The sequence below is a fragment of the Bos taurus genome, chromosome 17 (genome assembly GCF_002263795.3).
Source record: "Bos taurus isolate L1 Dominette 01449 registration number 42190680 breed Hereford chromosome 17, ARS-UCD2.0, whole genome shotgun sequence".
Taxonomy (NCBI): Eukaryota; Metazoa; Chordata; class Mammalia; order Artiodactyla; family Bovidae; genus Bos; species Bos taurus.
Window position 1 is genome coordinate 49,332,174 of NC_037344.1, and position 22,254 is coordinate 49,354,427.

The 22,254-nt window shown below is 44.0% G+C and overlaps 1 long non-coding RNA gene across 1 annotated transcript in view; it reads right to left on the reverse strand.

Annotated features, from left to right (window-relative positions):
* The window catches only part of LOC132342608 (uncharacterized), an 87,005-nt gene that overhangs the window by 20,380 nt on the left and 44,371 nt on the right, over positions 1-22,254 (reverse strand). Inside the window, exon 3 of the long non-coding RNA XR_009491057.1 lies at positions 4,345-4,568. This is a non-coding gene — a long non-coding RNA (uncharacterized lncRNA). The remainder of the gene's footprint in view (positions 1-4,344; positions 4,569-22,254) is intronic.

Consider the following 22,254-nt stretch of genomic DNA (forward strand, 5'->3'; position numbering starts at 1 on the left):
CACCAGTGGTAAAGAACCCGCTTGCCAATGCAGGAGATGCAGGAGATGTGGGTTCAATTTCTGGGTCAGGAAGACCCCCTGGAGAAGGAAATGGCAACCCACACCAGTGTTCTTGCCTGGAAAATCCCTTGGACAGAGGAGCCTGGAGGGCTACAGTCCATAGGGTCCCAAAGAGTTGGACGTGACTGAAGTGCCTTAGCCCACATAGGAAATATAAAGTAGGGAGGAGAGTTCAGGTACCACCCCTGAAAAATAAAGTGATGAAAGTGGAGAAAACCAGCATCCAACATGGATTTCCAGTAAATGACATGACATCACAAATCCCAGAGAATCAAACTTACATGCCAATCAAACAGACTGTGAGGAAAAGGCTGACTTACTCCCTGCATTCATGTTTCTAAAAGAATCCAGAAACCAAAGAAAGTAGTTTTGATGCACATGCAGCACAGACTGGTGGGGCTGAATGAGGAGCCAAGGGCACAAAATTTAATGAGGGCTCCACTCTCAGTAGGGCTTCCCAGATGGCACAGTGAGTGGTAAAGAATGCACCTGCCAATGTAAGAGATGCAAGACACTTGGGTTCGATCCCTGGGTTGGGAAGATCCCCTGGAGGAGGAAATGGCAACCCACTCCAGTATTCTTGCCTGAAAAATTCCATGGACAGAGGTGCCTGGTGGGCTACAGTTCAAGGAGTCTCAAAGAGTTGCACATGACTGAACGACCAAGCACACACACACACACACACACACACACACACACGCCACTCTCAGTGTTGTAGTACAATGTACATCCCTGGCATCCCGGACCTCAGTCCCTGCCCTTTGCATATGTGAATCAAAGCAAGAGCAGAGCTTACTACAATGAAGTATCACCTCACACTGGTCAGAAAGGCCATCAATCAAAAGGTCTACAAACAATGAATGCTGGAGAGGGTGTGGAGAAAAAAGAGAACCCTCCTACACTGTTGGTGGGAATGTAAATTGGTGCAGCCATCATGGAGAACAGTATGCAGTTTCCTTTAAAAACTAAAAATAGAGCTGCCATAAGGTCCAGCAATCCCACTCTTGGGTATATATCCTGAGAAAACCATAATTCAGAAAAGTACATGCACCCCAATGTTCACTGCAGCACTATTTACAACAGCCAGGACATGCAAGCAATATAAATGTTCATCAGCAGATGAATGGAAGAAGTTGTGCTTCATACACACTCAGCTATAAATACTTCTCAGCTATAAAAAATAATGAAATAATGCCACTTGAAGCAAGATGGATGGACCTAGAGCTTATCATATTAAGTGACATAAGTTAGACAAAGACAAACATCATATGATATCACTTATATGTGGAATCTAAAAAAAAAATTATATGAGTGGACTTATTTACAAAACAAAAACAGACTCACAGACATATAAAACAAGCATGGTTACCAAAGGGGAAAGGAGAGGGGAATAAACTAAAAACTGGGGATTAACACACTACTGTATGGAGAAGACTCTTGAGAGTCCCTTGGACTGCAAGGAGATCCAACCAGTCCATTCTGAAGGAGATCAGCCCTGGGATTTCTTTGGAAGGAATGATGCTAAAGCTGAAACTCCAGTACTTTGGCCACCTCATGCGAAGAGTTGACTCATTGGAAAAGACTCTGATGCTGGGAGGGATTGGGGGCAGGAGGAGAAGGGGACGACAGAGGATGAGATGGCTGGATGGCATCACTGACTCAATGGACGTGAGTCTCAGTGAACTCCGGGAGTTGGTGATGGACAGGGAGGCCTGGCATGCTGCGATTCATGGGGTCGCAAAGAGTCGGACACGACTGAGCGACTGATCTGATCTGACATATAAAATTGATAAACAACAAAGACCTTCTGTATAGCACAGAGAACTATATCCAATATCTTATAATAACCTACAATGGAAAAGAATCTGAAAGAATATATATAATATGTACAACTGAACCATTTTGCTGTACATGTGAAACTAACATGATGCTATAAATCAACTATACTTCAGTAAAAAAATTTTTTTTTAAGAAGATTAGAGGTTATTGTTAATAAGAGCAGTGGCTACATTCTGGTATCTTTTTAAAAAATCATTTATTTGTTTGTTTATTTTTGGCTGGGCTGGGTCTTCATTGCTGCAAGGGCTTTTCCCTAGTTGCTGCAAGTGGGGCTACTCTCTAGTTGCGTTGCGTGGGCTTCTCATTACAGTGACGTCTCTTGCCACAGAGTACAGGCTCTAGGGCACGAGCCTTAGCAGTTGCTGCATGTGGGCTCACTAGTTGCTGTTCCCAGGCTCTAGAGCACAGACTCAATAGTTGTGATGCACAAGCTTAGTTGCTCTGAGGCCTGCGGGATCTTCCCAGACCAAGGATCAAACCCGTGTCCCCTGCACTGGCAGGTGGATTCTTTACCACAGCGTCACCAGTGGTAAAGTCCCTGTTATCTTTTACACATGTCTACTCTCAGGCCACAAACAAGTGATGATCACTGAACTTTACCAAGGACTTACAAAAGAAATACTCTCAAATCCTTTCTAAACCAAGAGGCTATTTCCCCAGAGATAATGAGTAACATCCATGAATTCTAGGTTTATTGGGTTAGCACTGAGCTGGTCCCAAGAAGTGTGCAAAAACATCCTATGAGCTTCCCAGGATCCCTTGGAGTTGATCTAGGGGCACATTTTGGCTTCCAAACCCAGCTGCTTTGCTCTCTATCTCTTAGAAGGGATACCTTCTAAGCTGATACCTGCTTAGAAAGGGATCCCGCCAGACCGCCACAAATGAAGCTCTGTTAAATCATCCCCTATTGCTGATCAGACTCACGGCTCCACCATTCAAAAGCAGAAGGCATAAAGGTGAATACAAGCATGAGAAAGGAGTTCACATCTGGTCCTGCAGCCTCTCCATGTAGTCTCTGAAGCCCTGGGACTCCCCCAGCCCCATATCTGGGCAGATCCACTGGATGTTGTCATCACTGTCAAACAGGATGGAGTTGGTGTAGGGGCCGCCGTCCTCTGGGAGGATGGTGGTGTAGGAAGTAAACTTGACCCTCTTCCTCTTGGGGCCTGTGGAACTCAGAGGGTCGTTTTTCATGTCTTTCTCATAGACGTAGTCAGAAGGTCTGAGCAGCTGACTATGGAAAGTCTTCTGGGAACCGCCGTTCAGAAGGAAGTTCCTCTCCTCGAACTGCAGCCCCCTGTCAATCATGGTGGTGCACTCCTCCGACGGGAGGGTCACGTCCACCGGGTTCTCTAGAAGCTCCGCGTCGTTCCCCAGCCAGACCCAGTCATGGGAATGGGGGATGTTGCTTTGCTAGCTCACAGTGAATCCTCTGTGTCTGTATATCCATTTCATACAACTCCATTAATTATCCTGGTATAAAAGATGTGTGTAACCCCAGGAGTGGGAGGAACAAATATATATACTCTGATGGATGCAGTTGGATGTACATGAACTAACTGAATGTCACAGAGCAGAATTTGACTTTGGATCTTCCAAAAATGGTTTAAAAGACCACAGGATACCTCTGAATCACTTCTGGGTGCAGCCCATCAGGCTACTCCTAGAGATAATATCACCTCAAGCATCCTTTATTAGGAAGACAAGCTCCTCTGAAGCAGCTGAGAAAAGATGTATTATGCGGATAGGTATGCTTGAAAGACTCAATGACCTTGGTATAACTGAAATGGATTTGCTACAAGATTAACGATGGAGCAGAGGTTTCAAGTTGTCCATAATTAATACAAGCCAACAGATACTTGGTGCCTGTTAGCCACACTGGTTTAAGCAGCGGAAATAGAATTTTCAAGTATCAATTATTACTTATTTTAGAAAAGGGAAGACATGTGATCTTTAGTTGTGGTCTGAGGCAGTCTTCTTCCCACAGATGCGTGCAGGCATCCTAATTTGCTTCAGTCATGTCTGAATCTTTGTGACCCTATGAACCGTAGCCTGCCAGGCTTCTGTATCCATGGGATTCTCCAGGCAGGAATACTGGAGTGGGTCACCATGCTCTCCTTCAGGGGATCTTCCTGACCCAAGGACTAAACCCCTGTTTCTTATGTCTCCTGCATTGGCAGGCAGGTCCTTTAATTCGAGAGCCATCTGGGAAGCCCCTTTCCCACAGAAAATCTGCCACAATCTGATAGTTGGACACGCGGTCAGTGTGTAAAAGCTTATAAGAGGGAAATTTATCCAACTTACCAAGTACTTCTCTCAGAGACAGGATAAGAAGCAGGAAGAAGTTTCAAGAATCACTACTCCCAGCTATGAGCCCCAGCTCTACTGATCTCCTTTGAGAAGCAGTCACAATTGTGCAAGGACAAAAGAACTCTGGAATCTTACCTGCTGTGGGGCTTGAAGAATGTCCTATGCAGCTGCTGTTGAAATGATGGCTCTTTCGTCCAATCTGTGAGACTGCAGGGAAAAGACAAGCTGGCCACCAGCTGCACACCCAGGTCCATGATCGTGATGTGGTCATCTAGGACGGTCACTGTCTTCTCAGCCAGGATGGAGTCAGAGAGAAGCAACAGGATCTGTAGAAACCCTAGTTTCTGCTCCTCACAACACTAATGAGAAAAACGGAATGAAAAAGGTAAAATACCTACAGAAGTAAATGGAAGAGAAGCCCTTTATAATCAAGGGCTATGAGCTCATGGTCATCAAGTAGTTAACTTCTTCCATCTGATGGGGTTTTAGCACCTGTAAAACAACCAGGAAATGTGCATCTGTTGTCTAGGTACTTCAGGGAGGAACTAGAGATTCTGTGATTGTCATATGGCTGATTTAATGTTTGCGTTCTTACCAGTTGTCCTAGCCCAAATCCAATTTTTGTCACTACATGGCCACATTCTTTCAATCACTAATTCTTGAGCCTGGCTTTTGTAAGTCAGTGGAGACTTAGGAGACTGCAGCTTTTCCACAAATAAGAGGCAGACTGAGACATGGGGGAGGGGTCTGTCCCAGGAAGGCCCCATAGGGTCCTGGCCAGTTACAGACTTGCACAAGGGCTCTCACTGTTACAGGCACCCCTCCCTTTCTCCTCCTCCTCCATGTCTTCACCCTCTTGGTGGTCTTGGGAATCAAACAAAACCAAAACAAGCATATTAAATATCTTCAATTTTCTAGTGATGGTGGGACTCTACAGAGTAACACGGCAGGGCAGGGCTCCTCTCCTGATCAGGGCAGGGATCCTCTCCTGATCAGAGAGGCCCATCACTGATTTCTTTACCAATCTCTTCAGTCATCAGGCACTGCTGCTGCTAAGTCACTTCAGTCGTGTCTGACTCTGTGCGACCCCAGAGACGGCAGCCCACCAGGCTCCCCCGTCCTTGGGATTCTCCAGGCAAGAACACTGGAGTGGGTTGCCATTTCCTTCTCCAAAGCACGAAAGTGAAAAGTGAAAGGGAAGTCGCTCAGTCGTGTCCGACTCTTAGCGACGCCATGGACTAGGATGGTGCTATTTTGTGCCAGAATTACCGCTTCCTGTCCAGAATCTATAAGACAAAGACACTATCTCTGGCCTTCAGTTTGGTTTTGCTCAAGTGAAAGATACAGCCCCAGACAGGCCATTACAGGATGAAAAGGATGAGTCCATGGTCCCCAGATTTTGTTAATACCAGAATCCCTTGGTGGGAGGCTCAACATCCCACTGCCGTTTCATCCCATGGCACTTCAATTAGGATGTCTCGGGGTTGGAGCCAAGAATCCATACATCTTAAAGCAACTTTATTTTATTTATTGGCTGCACCATGTGGCATGTGGAATCTGGTCCCATGACTAGGGATCAAACCCATGCCCCTTGCATTGGAATCACAGAGTTTTAACCACTGGATAACCAGGGAAGTCCTGGGAATCCATTGATTGTAAAGAGTCCCTGTTGATTCCAGTGTGAAATAAACCTTGGGAACCACTAGTTTGAGCTCCAAAATGAAACAAACCCAGTTCCTTGACCAGGTCCACTCTGACTCAGGCAAAGGACTTGAGCACCCGATCCTTATGTAAAATCCTTACGTACCTCTCACATGGATTTTGTATTGAATAGCATTAGGGATATAACACATGCCATGTGTTTGGTCTGATGATGGCATGTAGCACTCAACAGAATTTAGAGTGATGGTTATTAAGGATGCTAGGAGGGAATTTCACAGCGTTCAGCATAGGCTCTGTAGGACACATAGAAAGAATGACTCTCTCAACCTTAGGGAACCACTTGCCGGGGAGGAAAGGGGCTTGTTAGTAATGATAAACCCCTCATGTCACCTCCATGGCTCTGAACTGGTGACAAAACACAAAAGATTACAACAAAAGGCATCTACGCCTTTTATAGCTTAAGTTTAGGGAGATGGGAAACAGAACAATAGATGACTAAAATATCTATTTATGAACTTCCCTGGTGGTCCAGTGGTTAGGAATCTGCCTGCCAATGCAGGGCACACAGATTTGATCCCTGGTCCAAGAAAATCCCATATGCTGTGGAGCAACTAAGCCTGCATGCCACAACTACTGAGCTCAGGTACCTAGAGCCTGTGCTCTGCAAAAAAAGAGTAGCCCCCACTCATCACAATTAGAGAAAGTCTGCATGTGACAACAAAGGCCCAGTACAGCCAAAAATAAATAGATACATTTTAAAAATTAAATTTAAAAATATATCTATTTATTATAAATCATGATGTCACAGACAGCCTGTAACATGTCATCATCTCTTAGGGGGGAATATTCCTGGCTACATCATTGTTATTTCCTATATAGACCATATTTCTTACCCAGAGGGCAAGAGGACATCCCAGAGGGCATCGGGACCCCCACTAGCACCCACAGCCTGGACAAGTCTCCCTCACCTAGCAGAACTCTGTTCTCATCTATCTTTTTCAATCCATACATCTGCGCAGCAGCGAGATGAGCAGAGCAGCCATTCGCAGGAAGCTCTGTCTTCTCCAGTAACAGCGTCCACTTAAGAGGCTGTTAGATTCCATGAACATAAACGCTCTTCTCTCTAATTCACTTTTTGTTTATGCAACAGGACGGGTGCTTTATCTTCTCCTTTCAGCCTGTCTTCTGCCTCAAAAATCAGATACTCAGCCGCAGGCAGTTATCAGCTCTCTCATGATGCTCCCATGCTGGGGAATTCATTGCCTCCGAAATGCTTGATTCTCAGAGCTGATAACTATTTCGAAAGTCAAGGCAAAGCAATAACAACAAAAAGCACTTATCTGTGGTGGTATTTGGGAAAGTTCCCTTCTTCTTTTCCTCCCCCCCAGGGTGTTAATACTACATGTCTCTTTATGGACTATGCAACGCCCATAACGGAAAAGAGAGATGATAAAAGCAAATTTATGTCACCGTAATTTGTTCTGTGACAATGTTACGGAAGGGGCTCATGGCAGGCTATTCCAAAATGTGCCAAGGTGGCATATTGATTATTCTGAATTAAAGTTACTTGAGAAACAGCTGGTGCAAGAAGGGTGTTCTTACCCTTTCTTCTGTCTCCTTGAAAGCAGAAAATAAATCTCCCATGTGAAAGGTACCCTCCCTTTACCAGGAGGTAGAAATACATCCCTACCACTGAAGAGGAGGAATTCAAGATCCAGAAGGCTGTATAAACAAAACTTGTAACATTTTCACTAATTTACCAGCCCAAGCTCAAATTTGTGTTGTCAATTTTTCACAAATGTATTGTTTCTCTGCCTAAAAGGGAGAGAAATGAATGCTGCCTGCTTTGGTTACTTCTTTGGGCTTCCTTGATAGCTCAGTTGGCAAAGAATCTTGCCTGCAATGCAGGCGACCCCAGTTTGTTTCCTGGGTCGGGAAGATCCGCTGGAGAAGGGATAGGCTACCCACTCCAGTATTCTGGTTTGGAGAAATCCATGGGGTGTATAGTCCATTGGGTTGCAAATAGTCGGACACGACTGAGCGACTTTCACTTCTTTACTTTGAGCCTCATACTTCTATGAACTCCCATCCGCATGAAATTCAAATTTTATTTTCTCCGTCTCATATCCATTTAATTCTTAGGGCGGCCAGAAGAACCCAGAAGGGAAGGTGAAAATGTTTGCCTTCCCGCCACAATCAAACAGCTGCCAGCGCACTGCTCTAATCTGGGCTACCCTGTTTCTGTTTTAGCTTGGCTGCGCTGGGTCTTCATCGCTGCACTCCGGCTTTCTCTAGTTGCAGCCAGTGGAGGCTACCCTCTAGCTGTGGTGTGTGTTGCTTCTCATTGAGGTGGCTTCTCTGGTTATGGTTAAGAGACTTAGCTGCTCTGCGTCACACAGAATTGTCTGGGAGCAGGGATCAAACCCATGTCTCCTGCTTGGCAAGCAGATTCTTAACCACTGGACCACCAGGGAAGTCCTGGGCTACCTTGTTCCTTGATAGTTTTTGGATAAAATAAACCCATGAGAACACTTTCTAAAGGCAGCACCTGGATAACAAGCCTAAACAGTATTGACCACTCACTCCCTACTATTTTCGGCAGCGATGACACATCGTCCTAGAATTTGTGTTAGACGTTATTCTTCCCCCAAAACGGGAAATTCTTTCCCACTGGTCCACCCTGATACTCAGCCGCAAGGGAAACTGCTGTGTTTCCTTGTGTTTGTGCAAGTATGCTTCTGGCTTCTGTTCGTGGAATAAATAATGATTGATTTAAAAGACCATAGTCTGGACAGAAACCAAACGACAGTGCTCTGAGGTGTTTGGGGAGTTCCTGGCTCCACATATCCTTGGTCATGACCTCAGGGGACATTTTTCCCCGCTACTGATTCAATGCAAGCCAGCAGGTTGGGGAAACAGAGCCCATAGAACTTTACAATTTGCAGTGCATGCCTGCTCAGCTGCTCAGGCACATCTGACTCTTTGGGACTCGATGGACTGTAGCCTGCCAGGCTCCTCTGTCCATGGGATTTCCCAAGCAGGCATACTGCAGTGGGTTGTCATTTTCTACTCCAGGGGATCTTCCTGACCCAGGGATCGAACCTGCATCTCCTACATTGCAGGCGGGCTCTTTACCACTGACCCACCGGGGAAGCCCCCTTAGAATTTGCCTTCTATAATTAATAGAAAAAAGGCAGCAGAGAATGTAGGTTTCCCAACAATCCACAGACTCTGGTTATTGCAGACAAGCTTTCTAATTGGGAGTCACCTTTTGCAGACACCCCTCCATCCAGGCATGGCCACGTGACTATTCTCACCAATAGAATTTAAGGAGAAAAGAAAAGCCATTCCCAGGACAAGGTTTCAAAAAAGTACACATTCCTCTCCATACTCAATTTTCCCATCCAGTAGCCAACAGATAGATTTTGAGCCCCTGAACCACTAAATGAACAAGAGTCAACTGTCAAGCTCAGGTACCCACCGGGAATGGATATGAGACTGAGAAATATACTTACTCTATTTGAGCCCTTATGCATTTATATCATGAGACTGCACTGACCACTGTATTATGTGCTATACATACATACGCACTTGAACCTTAACAACCAGGGGGTTAGGGGCACTGACCCCTGTGCAGTCAAAACTCCACGTATAACTTTTGACTCCTTGAAAATGTCCAAATAGCCTACTCTAGACAAAAGGTCTTACTGATAGTAGTTGATGAACATGTATTTTGTATATATATTATATACCATATTCTTCCAATTAAGTAAGATAGAGGGAAAAAATTGAGAAACAGTTTTATTAAGAAAATCATAGCAGGGATTTGCCTGGCAGTGCAGGGGTTAAGACTCTGAGCTTCCACTGCAGGGAGTATAGGTTCAATCCCTGGTTTGGGAACAAAGATCCCACTTTCTATGCAGCACAGCTGAAAGAAAAAAAAAAAGATCAGAAGCAAGAGAAAATGTATTTACCGTGTATGCATGCATGCTCAGTTATGTCCGACTCTTTGTGACTCCACAGACTGTAGCCCACCAGGCTCCTCTGTCCATGGGACTCTCCAGGCAAGAATACTGCAGTGGGTTGCCATTCCCTTCTCCAGGGGATCGTCTCAACCCAGGGACCGAACTCGTGTCGCTTACGTCTCCTGCATTACAGCCTTTTACAGTACTGTTGGCGTTAGTGGTAAAGAATTCACCTGCCAATGCAGGAGACGTGGGTTTGACCTCAAGTCAGGAAGATCCCCTGGAGGAGGGAATGGCAACCCACTCCAGTGTTCTGGCCTGGAGAATTCCACGGACAGAGGAGCCTGGCGGGCTACAACCATGGGGTCACACAGAGTTGGATACAACTGAGCAACTTTCTCTTTCATTTCACTTTCAAGAATAGACTAGTATCCATATAAATTTTATCCATTCATGACATATCTTTTTCTTAATTTTCTCAATATTTATAGACTACATGGTTTGTCTGCAAGTTTTTTCAAATTGTCACAAATCTCAAAAAAAATCCTTCAAACATATTTTAAAAAATCCACATACTAGTGGAACTGCATAGCCCAAACCTGTGATGTTCAAGGGGCAGATGTATATGTAGTAGGCATGTGTAGTATATAAGTACAGTAATGATATATATTGATATAATAGATAATGTATATTGTAGATAGGTGACTTCCTTGGTGGCTCAGACGGTTAAGGGTCTGTCTACAATGTGGGAGACCCAGGTTCGATCCCTGGGTCAGGAAGTTCCCTGGAGAAGGAAATGGCAATCCACTCCAGTACTACTGCCTGGAAAATCCCATGGACAGAGGAGCCTGGTAGGCTACAGTCCATGGGGTGGCAAAGAGTCGGACACGACTGAGAGATCTTCACTGTAATATGTATAACAATTATATACAACTTTTATGTATGTTTAATGGATTATTGTGAATTTCATGTGCATTTTCTATTTATATAATCACAAGCAATTGATATTGATATGTATTATATATGTATCTTACATATTTGTGATACATAATTTGTATGTATGTTTTATAGATTGTCTATGTCATTCATTATATACATCAGATCAGATCAGTCGCTCAGTCGTGTCCAACTCTTTGCAACCCCATGAATTGCAGCACACCAGGCCTCCCTGTCCATCACCAACTCCCGGAGTTCACTCAGACTCATGTCCATCGAGTCAGTGATGCCATCCAGCCATCTCATCCTCTGTCGTCCCCTTCTCCTCCTGACCCCAATCCCTCCCAGCATCAGAGTCTTTTCCAATGAGTCAACTCTTCACATGAGGTGGCCAAAGTACTGGAGTTTCAGCTTTAGCATCATTCCTTCCAAAGAAATCCCAGGGCTGATCTCCTTCAGAATGGACTGGTTGGATCTCCTTGCAGTCCAAAGGACTCTCAAGAGTCTTCTCCAACACCACATTTCAAATGCATCAATTCTTCGGTGCTCAGCCTTCTTCACAGTCCAACTCTCACATCCATACATGACCACAGGAAAAACTATAGCCTTGACTAGATGAACCTTTGTTGGCAAAGTAATGTCTCTGCTTTTGAATATGCTATCTAGGTTGGTCATAACTTTCCTTCCAAGGAGTAAGCGTCTTTTAATTTCATGGCTGCAGTCACCATCTGCAGTGATTTTGGAGCCCAGAAAAATAAAGTCTGACACTCTTTCCACTGTTTCCCCATCTATTTCCCATGAAGTGATGGGACCGGATGCCATGATCTTCGTTTTCTGAATGTTGAGTTTTAAGCCCACTTTTTCACTCTCCACTTTCACCTTCATCAAGAGGCTTTTTAGTTCCTCTTCACTTTCTGCCATAAGGGTGGTGTCATCTGCATATCTGAGGTTATTGATATTTCTCCTGGCAATCTTGATTCCAGCTTGTGCTTCTTCCACTCCAGCGTTTCTCATGATGTACTCTGCATATAAGTTAAATAAGCAGGGTGACGATATACAGCCTTGACGTACTGCTTTTCCTATTTGGAACCAGTCTGTCGTTCCATGTCCAGTTCTAACTGTTTTTTCCTGATCTGCATACAAATTTCTCAAGAGGCAGATCAGGTGGTCTGGTATTCCCATCTCTTTCAGAATTTTCCACAGTTTATTGTGATCCACACAGTCAAAGGCTTTGGCATAGTCAATAAAGCAGAAATAGATGTTTTTCTGGAACTCTCTTGCTTTTTCCATGATCCAGGGGATGTTGGCAATTTGATCTCTGGTTCCTCTACCTTTTCTAAAACCAGCTTGAACATCAGGAATTTCATGGTTCACATATTGCTGAAGCCTGGCTTGGAGAATTTTGAGCATTACTTTACTAGCGTGTGAGATGAGTGCAATTGTGCAGTAGTTTGAGCATTCTTTGACATTGCCTTTCTTTGGGATTGGAATGAAAACTGACCTTTTCCAGTCCTGTGGCCACTGCTGAGTTTTCCAAATTTGCTGGCATATTGAGTGCAGCATTTTCACAGCATCATCTTTCAGGATTTGGAATAGCTCAACTGGAATTCCATCACCTCCACTAGCTTTGTTCATAGTGATGCTTTCTAAGGCCCACTTGACTTCACATTCCAGGATGTCTGGCTCTAGGTCAGTGATCACACCATCGTGATTATCTGGGTCGTGAAGATCCTTTTTGTACAGTTTCATAGGAAATAGATGGGGAAACAGTGGAAAGAGTGTCAGACTTTATTTTTCTGGGCTCCAAAATCACTGCAGATGGTGACTGCAGCCATGAAATTAAAAGACGCTTACTCCTTGGAAGGAAAGTTATGACCAACCTAGATAGCATATTCAAAAGCAGAGACATTACTTTGCCAACAAAGGTTCGTCTAGTCAAAGCTATAGTTTTTCCTGTGGTCATGTATGGATGTGAGAGTTGGACTGTGAAGAAGGCTGAGCGCCGAAGAATTGATGCTTTTGAACTGTGGTGCTGGAGAAGACTCTTGAGAGTCCTTTGGACTGCAAGGAGATCCAACCAGTCCATTCTGAAGGAGATCAGCCCTGGGATTTCTTTGGAAGGAATGATGCTAAAGCTGAAACTCCAGTACTTTGGCCACCTCATGTGAAGAGTTGACTCATTGGAAAAGACTCTGATGCTGGGAGGGATTGGGGTCAGGAGGAGAAGGGGACGACAGAGGATGAGATGGCTGGATGGCATCACTGACTCGATGGACATGAGTCTGAGTGAACTCCAGGAGATGGTGATGGACAGGGAGGCCTGGTGTGCTGCGATTCATGGGGTCGCAAAGAGTCGGACACAACTGAGCGACTGATCTGATCTGATCTGATCTGATATGCATCATGTGTATCAGATCAGATCAGATCAGTCGCTCAGTCATGTCCGACTCTTTGCGACCCCATAAATCGCAGCATGCCAGGCCTCCCTGTCCATCACCAACTCCCGGAGTTCACTCAGACTCATGTCCATCGAGCGTGCTAAGTTGCTTCAGTCCTGTCTGACTCTGTGAGACCCCATGAACTGTATCCCGCCAGGCTCTGTCCATGGGATTCTCCAGGCAGGAATACTGGAGTGGGTTGCCATGCCCTCCTCCAGATGTAACACAGATATGCACTATATATATATATATATACACACACCATGTATATATATACATTTACTAATAGAATCATTGGAACAACAATATGGAGCAGTACTATCATTCCCAATAGCATATGAGAAAGTGAAGAATAGAAGGGTTAAGTACTTGCCTCGGGCCACTGAGCTCTAAGTGGCAGAATCAGGATGACCACTCACCAGGTCATTTCCAGCACCTCCCTCTTCATGGTTACACCACCTCCAGCAAACGTGTGTTGACTTCAATAAGTAGTAAAAGCAAAATGATAGAAGAAAGCGCCAGTGGGTTAACAGAGCATGAGTGAATGGACCTAAGAAGCTGTCCGTAATGCTTACACTAACTCTGACTCTGTGCGAACCTATGGCCCGTAGCCCTCCAGGCTCCCCTGTCCATGGGATTCTCCAGGCAAGAATACTGGAGTGAGTGGCCATGTCCTCCTCCAGGGGATCTTCCCAACCCAGGGATCGAACCCATTTCTCATGTCTCCTGCATTGGTAGGAGGGTTCTTTACCACTAGCGCCACCTGGGAATCCAAGAAATGAACCCAGAGGAGTTAAATAATATTCTCAAGTCAAGTTGCTAGTGGTTAACAAAGCCTGACTTTTGAGTACCTGCCCCCATCACTACCTTCTGGCTTCTCTCACCACAGATGGGTGGCACATCAGAGCCATCAGAACCCCAAGCTCAGGCTGTCACCCACCATGGATACTGCTTCCCTGAGGCCTGGGTCCCACCTTTACCAAAAGTCCTTGGGCACAGAGAACGGGCCCACCATCCTCTCTCTGGTTCCTCTCCTTTTGTCCGAGGACCCCGGATCCCTCCATCCTCTGATCTGGCTCAGCTCCGTGTCTAAGATCTCAACCTGCAGGAGGAGCCTGGGCTCCCAGACAGTGACCTCTAACTGCTGAGTGAAGGTCACAGTTGTGTCCACTCTGCTCTTCATCTCCCTCCTGTTCACAAAAATGGAATCACAGCCTTTGGAGGAGGGGGGCGGGATGTCTCGAGATGTGTCAGCAGAGAAAAAAACAAAAACAGGAGCAGAAATCCACAACAAGGAAGGTTCATGAAACTACAAGGGCTCTGATTTATAAGACGTCTAGACAGTTGGTGAAGACATATCTAAAATGTTTTCATGCACTAGTTAGTGACAAATGATGATAAATACATTACAGAAAAAGCATGTTATCCTAATCAATCATAACTCACAAAACTGTAAGCCCCATGGAAGTACATAATCTCTTCAGCCTCTGTGTGTGTATATATGTGCATGTAAGTGTGTGTGTGTGTGTGTATTTGCATGTATGTGTATGCATGTATGAATGCATGTGTATATGTATGTAGGTATATGTGTGTATTTTGGGGTGTGTATGCAGGTGTGTATGTATATATGTATGTGTATATTTTTATTTGTGTGTATGCTTTTGTGTTTATCGGAGAAGGCAATGGCACCCCACTCCAGTACTCTTGCCTGGAAAATCCCATGGACAGAGGAGCCTGGTAGGCTGCAGTCCATGGGCTCGCTAAGGGTCGGACACGACTGAGCGACTTCACTTTCACTTTTCACTTTCATGCATTGGAGAAGGAAATGGCAACCCACTCTAGTGTTCTTGCCTGGAGAATCCCAGGGATGGGGGAGCCTGGTGGGCTGTCGTCTATGGGGTCGCACAGAGTTGGACACGACTGAAGTGACTTAGTGGCAGCAGCAGTTTGTGTTTCTATGTATATGTGTATGCATGTGTGTACGTATGTATATATTTCTGTGTTTATCGGTGTATGTGTACGGATGTGTGTGTATATTTGTGTGCATGTGTGTGTGTGTATGTGTATATCTCTGTGTGCATGTGTATTCCTTACCAGATGTACTCAGTCCTTCATAAATCAAATCTCAGATTCATTCAAATTTTATGCTTGGGCCATTTCTGACAATTCCTAAGTGTTGACCATATGGAACTAAAATAGTTTTATGCCAACCATAAACAGGACCCTTTAACAAATTGAAAGAGTAGAATTTTTTGACAGACTGAAATTCTACTTGGCTAAGCGCTCAACAAAGGCTTTGAAAAAAGGAGTGTAGGTATTTTTAACTCCTTGAAACTGTAATTTTGCAGAATGAAAGTGATGGATAACATTTTCACTACAGCCTTTGTCTTCAGTCTTCTGAAAGCTGTCTAATCAGCAGTTAAGGATGAAATAAGTAAGGCCCTGTTTTACTTCACATCTTCCTGTTGAACAGACACCCCATTTTATGACTTTTCAGGCCCTCAGGAAATAGCACAAAGGTAGATGGATGGAGCAGACGCATGATCAATTATACTTCTCATGAAAAAGATGCCAGATGCAAGAAAAGTTCTCCCCAGAATCACAAGCAAAAATGAGTCCCTCAGCAATGGCACCCCACTCAGTACTCTTGCATGGAAAATCCCATGGATGGAGAAGCCTGGTAGGCTGCAGTCCATGGGGTCGCTAAGAGTTGGATACAACTGAGCGACTTCACTTTCACTTTTCACTTTCACGCATTGGAGAAGGAAATGGCAACCCACTCCAGTGTTCTTGCCTGGAGAATTCCAGGGACAGGGGAGCCTGGTGGGCTGCCGTCTATGGGGTCGCACAGAGTTGGACACGACTGAAGTGACTTAGCAGCAGTCCCAAAGAATCCATCTGTGAGTCCTACATTTTTGTTTGCTCTCCTAAGACCAGATACTGGGATGCCCCATTCCCTTTATTTTCCATTTACTCCAATATATCCTTTGAGACTCGGATTCACTAAAGTAATATGAAGATTACAGTATTTTTTAAGATAAAAACAGCAAAGAAACATCTAGTTAAGAGAAAATATAAAACATTTGCCATCATACTAAAAGATATGTAGTAATAGTAGTAACACTACTATTCAAAAACATGTAATCAAGGACTTCCCTAGTGGTCCAGTGGTTAAGACTCTGCCCATCCAATGCAAGGGGTGCAGGTTGGATCTCTGGACAGGGAACTAAGAGCCCACATGCTATGCAGAAAGGCCAAGAAAATTTCTTAAAAATGCAATCAAACACTCTGAACACAGAATTTCCTAGATTTATAAAATGTGTTAAGTAATCCAGGTTGGTTTCTAAGCTGCTGCTGCTGCTGCTAACAGTCGTGTCTGACTCTGTGCGACCCCAGAGACGGCAGCCCACCAGGCTCCTCCGTCCCTGGAATTCTCCAGGCAAGAACACTGGAGTGGGTTGCCATTTCCTTCTCCAAGGCATGAAAGTGAAAAGTGAAAGTGAAGTCGCTCAGTCGTGTCTGACTCTTAGAGACCCCATGGACTGCAGCCCACCAGGCTCCTCCGTCCATGGGATTTTCCAGGCAAGAGTACTGGAGTGGCCGTAGTGTGCTAATCCTGGCTTATTTTGGTTTACAAGAGGTGATAGTTAAATTGTCAAAAATAATTTGCAGGATTCCCCTAAAGCAAAAGGATTCATGTCAACTTCTGAAGTGTTAAACTGTTTATTTTCCAATGGAATATTCCACAGACCGTAAGTAAATCCTTTAATGTATTTGGTATTTAGATAGTAATCTCCAGACCTTTAAAATAAAAAGAAAATATATATATATATATATATATATATATATATATATATATATACTTGTTTGTTTTAATGTTATACATATTATGCAAGTGAAAGTGAAAGTCGCTCAGTCCTGTTTGACTCTTTGTGACCCCATGGACTATATGGAATTCTCCAGGCCAGAATATTGGAGTGGGTAGCCTTTCCCTTCTCTAGGGGATTTCCCGACCCAGGGATCGAACCCAGGTCTCCTGCATTGCAGGCAGATACTTTACCAGCTGAGTAACAAGGGAAGCCCTATGTGTATTATATACAGATACAATTATACACATACAGATAATATATAGATGCAATATGTTGTAATTAGAAAATTATATTAAGAACATTAATAGCTGCTATAGAATATATTTATTTACTGTTTGTTTTAATTACATATATTATAATACAGATAAAACATATGATATATGATATATATATTATCAGTTCAGTTCAGTTGCTCAGCTGTGTCCAACTCTTTGCGACCCCATGAACTACAGCACGCCAGGTCTTCCTGTCCATCACCAACTCCCAGAGTTCACTCAAACTCATGTCCATCGAGTCAGTGATGCCATCCAACCATCTCATCCTCTGTCATTCCCTTCTCCTCCTGCCTTCAATCCTTCCCAGCATTAGGGTCTTTTCCAATGAGTCAGTATATATAATATAAATTCTTAAGAAAGGCTACTGAAAAGTCTCCCTCTTGGAGACTTGGAGTTTCAGTCTCCCTCTTAGTAAAAGCACATCAATAAAGACAAAATGTTTGGGGAAGTAAGGGCTGTGTGTCATCCTGCTTTTGTGGATGTCACCATCCAGGAGCATCCAGCAGACAAAGCATCCTGGGCCATCCATTTAGCATCACAAGACTGTTAGAAGGGAGCAGAGAGAGGCATTCTGATAACTGTTCATACCTCCCTTGAGCTAGCCCACTTCATCCATGCCCTCGACTGTTTCCAAAATAACCAGCCATGTGAATTATACCACATTAAAAAGGTCACACTGACAGAGCCATTAATTGTTTTTAGAGCAGATCTGAGGGATTTAAAACCTCATTATTATGTCCAGGTTTGTAAAAAGGATAATCTTAGCAGGATTTTCAATAAGAGCTAAAAATGGAATGAATGACCATCTTTTGTTTTCTTAAAAGCCTATGATGCTGACAAAGCTCAGCCTAAAAGCCATTCCTTCAGGCTCCTTATTGAAAACCCTTCATTCCTTCCTTTTCTTTTTTTTTTTTTATTTATTTTTTTTATTATTTTTTTATTATTTTTTCTTTTTTTCTTTTTTCTTTTTTAAATTTTTTATTCCTTTATTTCTCATGTGTTCCCCATCCTGAACCCTCCTCCCTCCTCCCTCCCCATACCATCCCTCTGGGTCGTCCCAGTGCACCAGCCCCAAGCATTTGATCCTTGTGCTGCAGCAGTTCCAGGAATCATACATGATATAATACATCCAAACAGAGAAAGGGTGCCTTTGTGTCTCTTCATAATCCAATTAGTCTTTTCCAGAAGCACCGTCTCTCATTGTACTGATTCCTGTATTTCCATTCTTATACCCATCACTGGCAAGAAGGGTGAGGGTAAAATGATTGGAAGCATATGGTTTTTTTGAGAAATGTGATTGGGATAAGTGGTTTTTTTAAGAAAATAAGAAAGTGTGTATGTATGTTGGAGCATATAAACATAGTCATGCAGCAAGTCTCCAATAATATCTGTGTCTGATATGAATGATGACACAGTCCCAGTCAAGGGCAGTTCTGGAGAAAAAGTATTCCAAGTAAACAGAGAAGCAGTTGTAAAGCAATCCTTTCATATCTGCATAGTCAAAGCTATGGTTTTTACCGTAGTCATGTATGGATGTAAATGAGTGAAAAGTGCAAGTCACTCAGTTGTGTTCATCTCTTTGCAACCCCATGGACTATACAGTGCATAGAATTCTCCAAGCCAGAATACTGGAGTGGGTAGCCTTTCCCTTCTCTGGGGGATCTCCCCAACCCATGGATAGAATCCATGTTCTATCCATAGCTCAGTTCTTTACCAACTGAGCTATCAGGGAAGCCCTGATAAGATGTAAGAGTTTGACCATAAAGAAGTCTGAACGCTTTCCAACTGTGGTGCTGGAGAAGACTTTTGACAGTCTCTTGGATGGCAAAGAGATTAAACCAGTCAATCCCAAAGGAAATCAACCCTGAATATTCATTGGAGGGACTGATGTTGAAGTCAAAGCTCCAATACTTTGGCCAACTGGTGCAAAGAGCTGACTCATTGGAAAAGAGCTGATACTGGGAAGGATTGAGGGCAGGAGAATGGGGTGACAGAGGATGAGATGGTTCGATGGCATCATCGACTTGATGAACATGAGTTTGATCAAACTCTGGGAGATAGTAAAGGACAGGAAACCCTGGCATGCTGCAGCCCATGAGGTCGCTAAAAGTAGGACATGACTTAGTGACTGAAAAAAACAACAATCTGTATTTTATTCACAAACACAGCTCCCAGAGGAAACCAGACAGACCTTGCATCCAAAGGGGCAAATATGACCTTTTGACATAGAAATGAATCCTATTTGTATCACATCAACCATTGCCTGTTTCATTGGAGGGACTGATGTTGAAGCTGAAACTCCAATACTTTGGCCACCTCGTGCGAAGAGCTGACTCATTGGAAAAGACCCTGATGCTGGGAAAGATTGAGGGCAGGAGGAGAAGGGGATGACAGAGGATGAGATGGCTGGATGGCATCACCAACTCCATGGACATGGGTTTGGGTGGACTCCGGGAGTTGGTGATGGACAGGGAGGCCGGGCATGCTGCGGTTCATGGGGTCACAAAGAGTCAGACACGACTGAGCGACTGAACTGACTGACTGAACCATTGCCTGTGTGGGGTGGAGATAGGGGAGAATGGAAGAGGGGGCAATAGACCCATAGAACAAATGTCATAGTCAGCAGTCTGTCTTTGAGCTAAATGACACCTGCAGGGTTCTCTGAGTCCCGAGGACAAGGAGAAGCAAACATAGGGCATCTAATGTTGAGAGAACTGAAGGCCACGTGAAATTCGACAGGCAAAGTTAATGGTTTATGTCATCTGACTTTGTGAACACATGTGAGATGATCTGCAAATATTATCTAGCTAAAGCTGTCTTTGAATAACGCTTTCCTCCAAGATCTTGCCACTGTATTACTCTAGAGCAATAGCAGCAGCAAGAGACGCTTCAGAGGAAAGCCTCTTTCATCTGGGGGTCTCATGAGAAATATCCATTGCTTTCTTTTCCATTTAGAAGAGAAGCAAGAATTTAATAGGTGTGATTCCTTTTGCAGTCTTCCATTGTATTGACCTTCCTCAACTAAGGGACACCTGGTCTTACATTATAATCCCTCCTTATGAGCCTGCTCTCAGCATGAGAAATGTAGAGCTATGCAGAAAAGCTCGTGAATCAGATGTTGTTTCTCACACATATGCCAAAAATGCATAGATCTATATGAAGCTATGCAAACTACATAAAAACCCTTTACTAATCAGTTTTCTTGAGAATGAGATATTTCACATCTTTACAGAGTTTTCAAAGTGAATGCTTAGAGTTTGACACTTAGGGAGAACCTACATCTTTTTTTTTGTTTTGCCTTGTATTCAAGTAAACCCTGTAGTAAGAGTAGGGGTAATAATTGCTACCCTATATGGAGTGCTTATTATGAATTGGGCATGATTCCTAGAACTTAAGATATACTGTGAAGGAAAAATGTTGCCAGTCACATCAGTAAACGGAGGCCACTGCAGCCATCAAGCCACTATTGTAAACCCAGATGGTGCACACTTAGGGAATTTAGGATGGAGACAAACGAGTGGCCAGCTGCTAAGCCCTCAGCCACTGCAGCCACCCCCAAAAGTGATTCTGAGGGGATTCAGGATGGAGAGAAGCAGGATACTTCCTAGATGGTTAAGGTTCATAACAAGGGAACGATCTCAATAGCCCAGTCTTATATCTTCCCATCGATAGAAAAGTGCTATATCTATTAACTTGAGATATCTGCTTTTCTTTAATAAACAGTAATCTTTTGACGGGCTTCCCCAGTGAATAACAGGTTTTTCTAATAGCTGTTTTTCTAATGGCTATCTTATGAGGTTTGCTTCATACACAGAAGCTCAACGGTACTAGACAAGAAAGCAAAGATGAATACTTTTAACTAAAGGTATCTCTTCCTCAGTCTTATCAAAGTACCAGAGAATGTTTTGGCAGTAGATGCCTCAAAACTTTCTTAGACCAGCCTCTGCACACCACCTGTAAGCACCAAACCAACACTTTGTGGCCAGTTTTAAAACTCGTGGAAGAGACTTTTGCCCTGAGAGGGGGTCTGAAAGTTATTAAAGGATTTACTATGTAAAAGTACAGAATGGAGGAATTGAGGTATTTTTGCAGCATTTGGACAAGTCTAGAATTGCTTCTCTGGAGAAGGCAACGGCACCCCACTCCAGTACTCTTGCCTGGAATATCCCATGGACGGAGGAGCCTGGTAGGCTGCAGTCCATGGGGTCGCTAGGAGTCGGACACTACTGAGTGACTTCACTTTCACTTTTCACTTTCATGCATTGGAGAAGGAAATGGCAACCCAATCCAGTGTTCTTGCCTGGAGAATCCCAGGGACAGGGGAGCCTGGTGGGCTGCCGTCTCTGGGGTCGCACAGAGTCGGACACGACTGAGGCGACTTAGCAGCAGCAACAGAATTGCTTCCCAGGTGGCTCAATGGTAAAGAATCCATCTGCAAATGCAGGAGATGTAGGTTTAATCCCTGGGTCAGGAAGATCACCTCAAGAAGGAAATTGCAACCCACTCCAGTATTCTTGCCTGGGAAATCCCTCGGACAGAAGAGCCTGGAGGCCTACAGTACATGGGGTCACAAAAGAGTCACACATGACTGAGTGGCTAAACAACAAGAACAATCTTTTGACATTCCAACTACCTGGTCTTTGCTACAAAAACTATGGGGTTTTTTTTTTTTAGTTTTTTTTTTTTTAAAGGAATCTCCATACTGTTTTCCATAGTGGCTATTATCAATTTACATTCCCAGCAACAGTGCAAGAGGGTTCCCTTTTCTCCACATCCTATGTAGCATTCAATGTTTGTAGATTCTTTGGTGACGGGAAGCTGCTGCATAGCACAGGGAGCTCTGCTGGGTGCTCTGTGATAACCTACAAGGGTGGGATGAGGGAAGTGTCAAGAGGGAGGG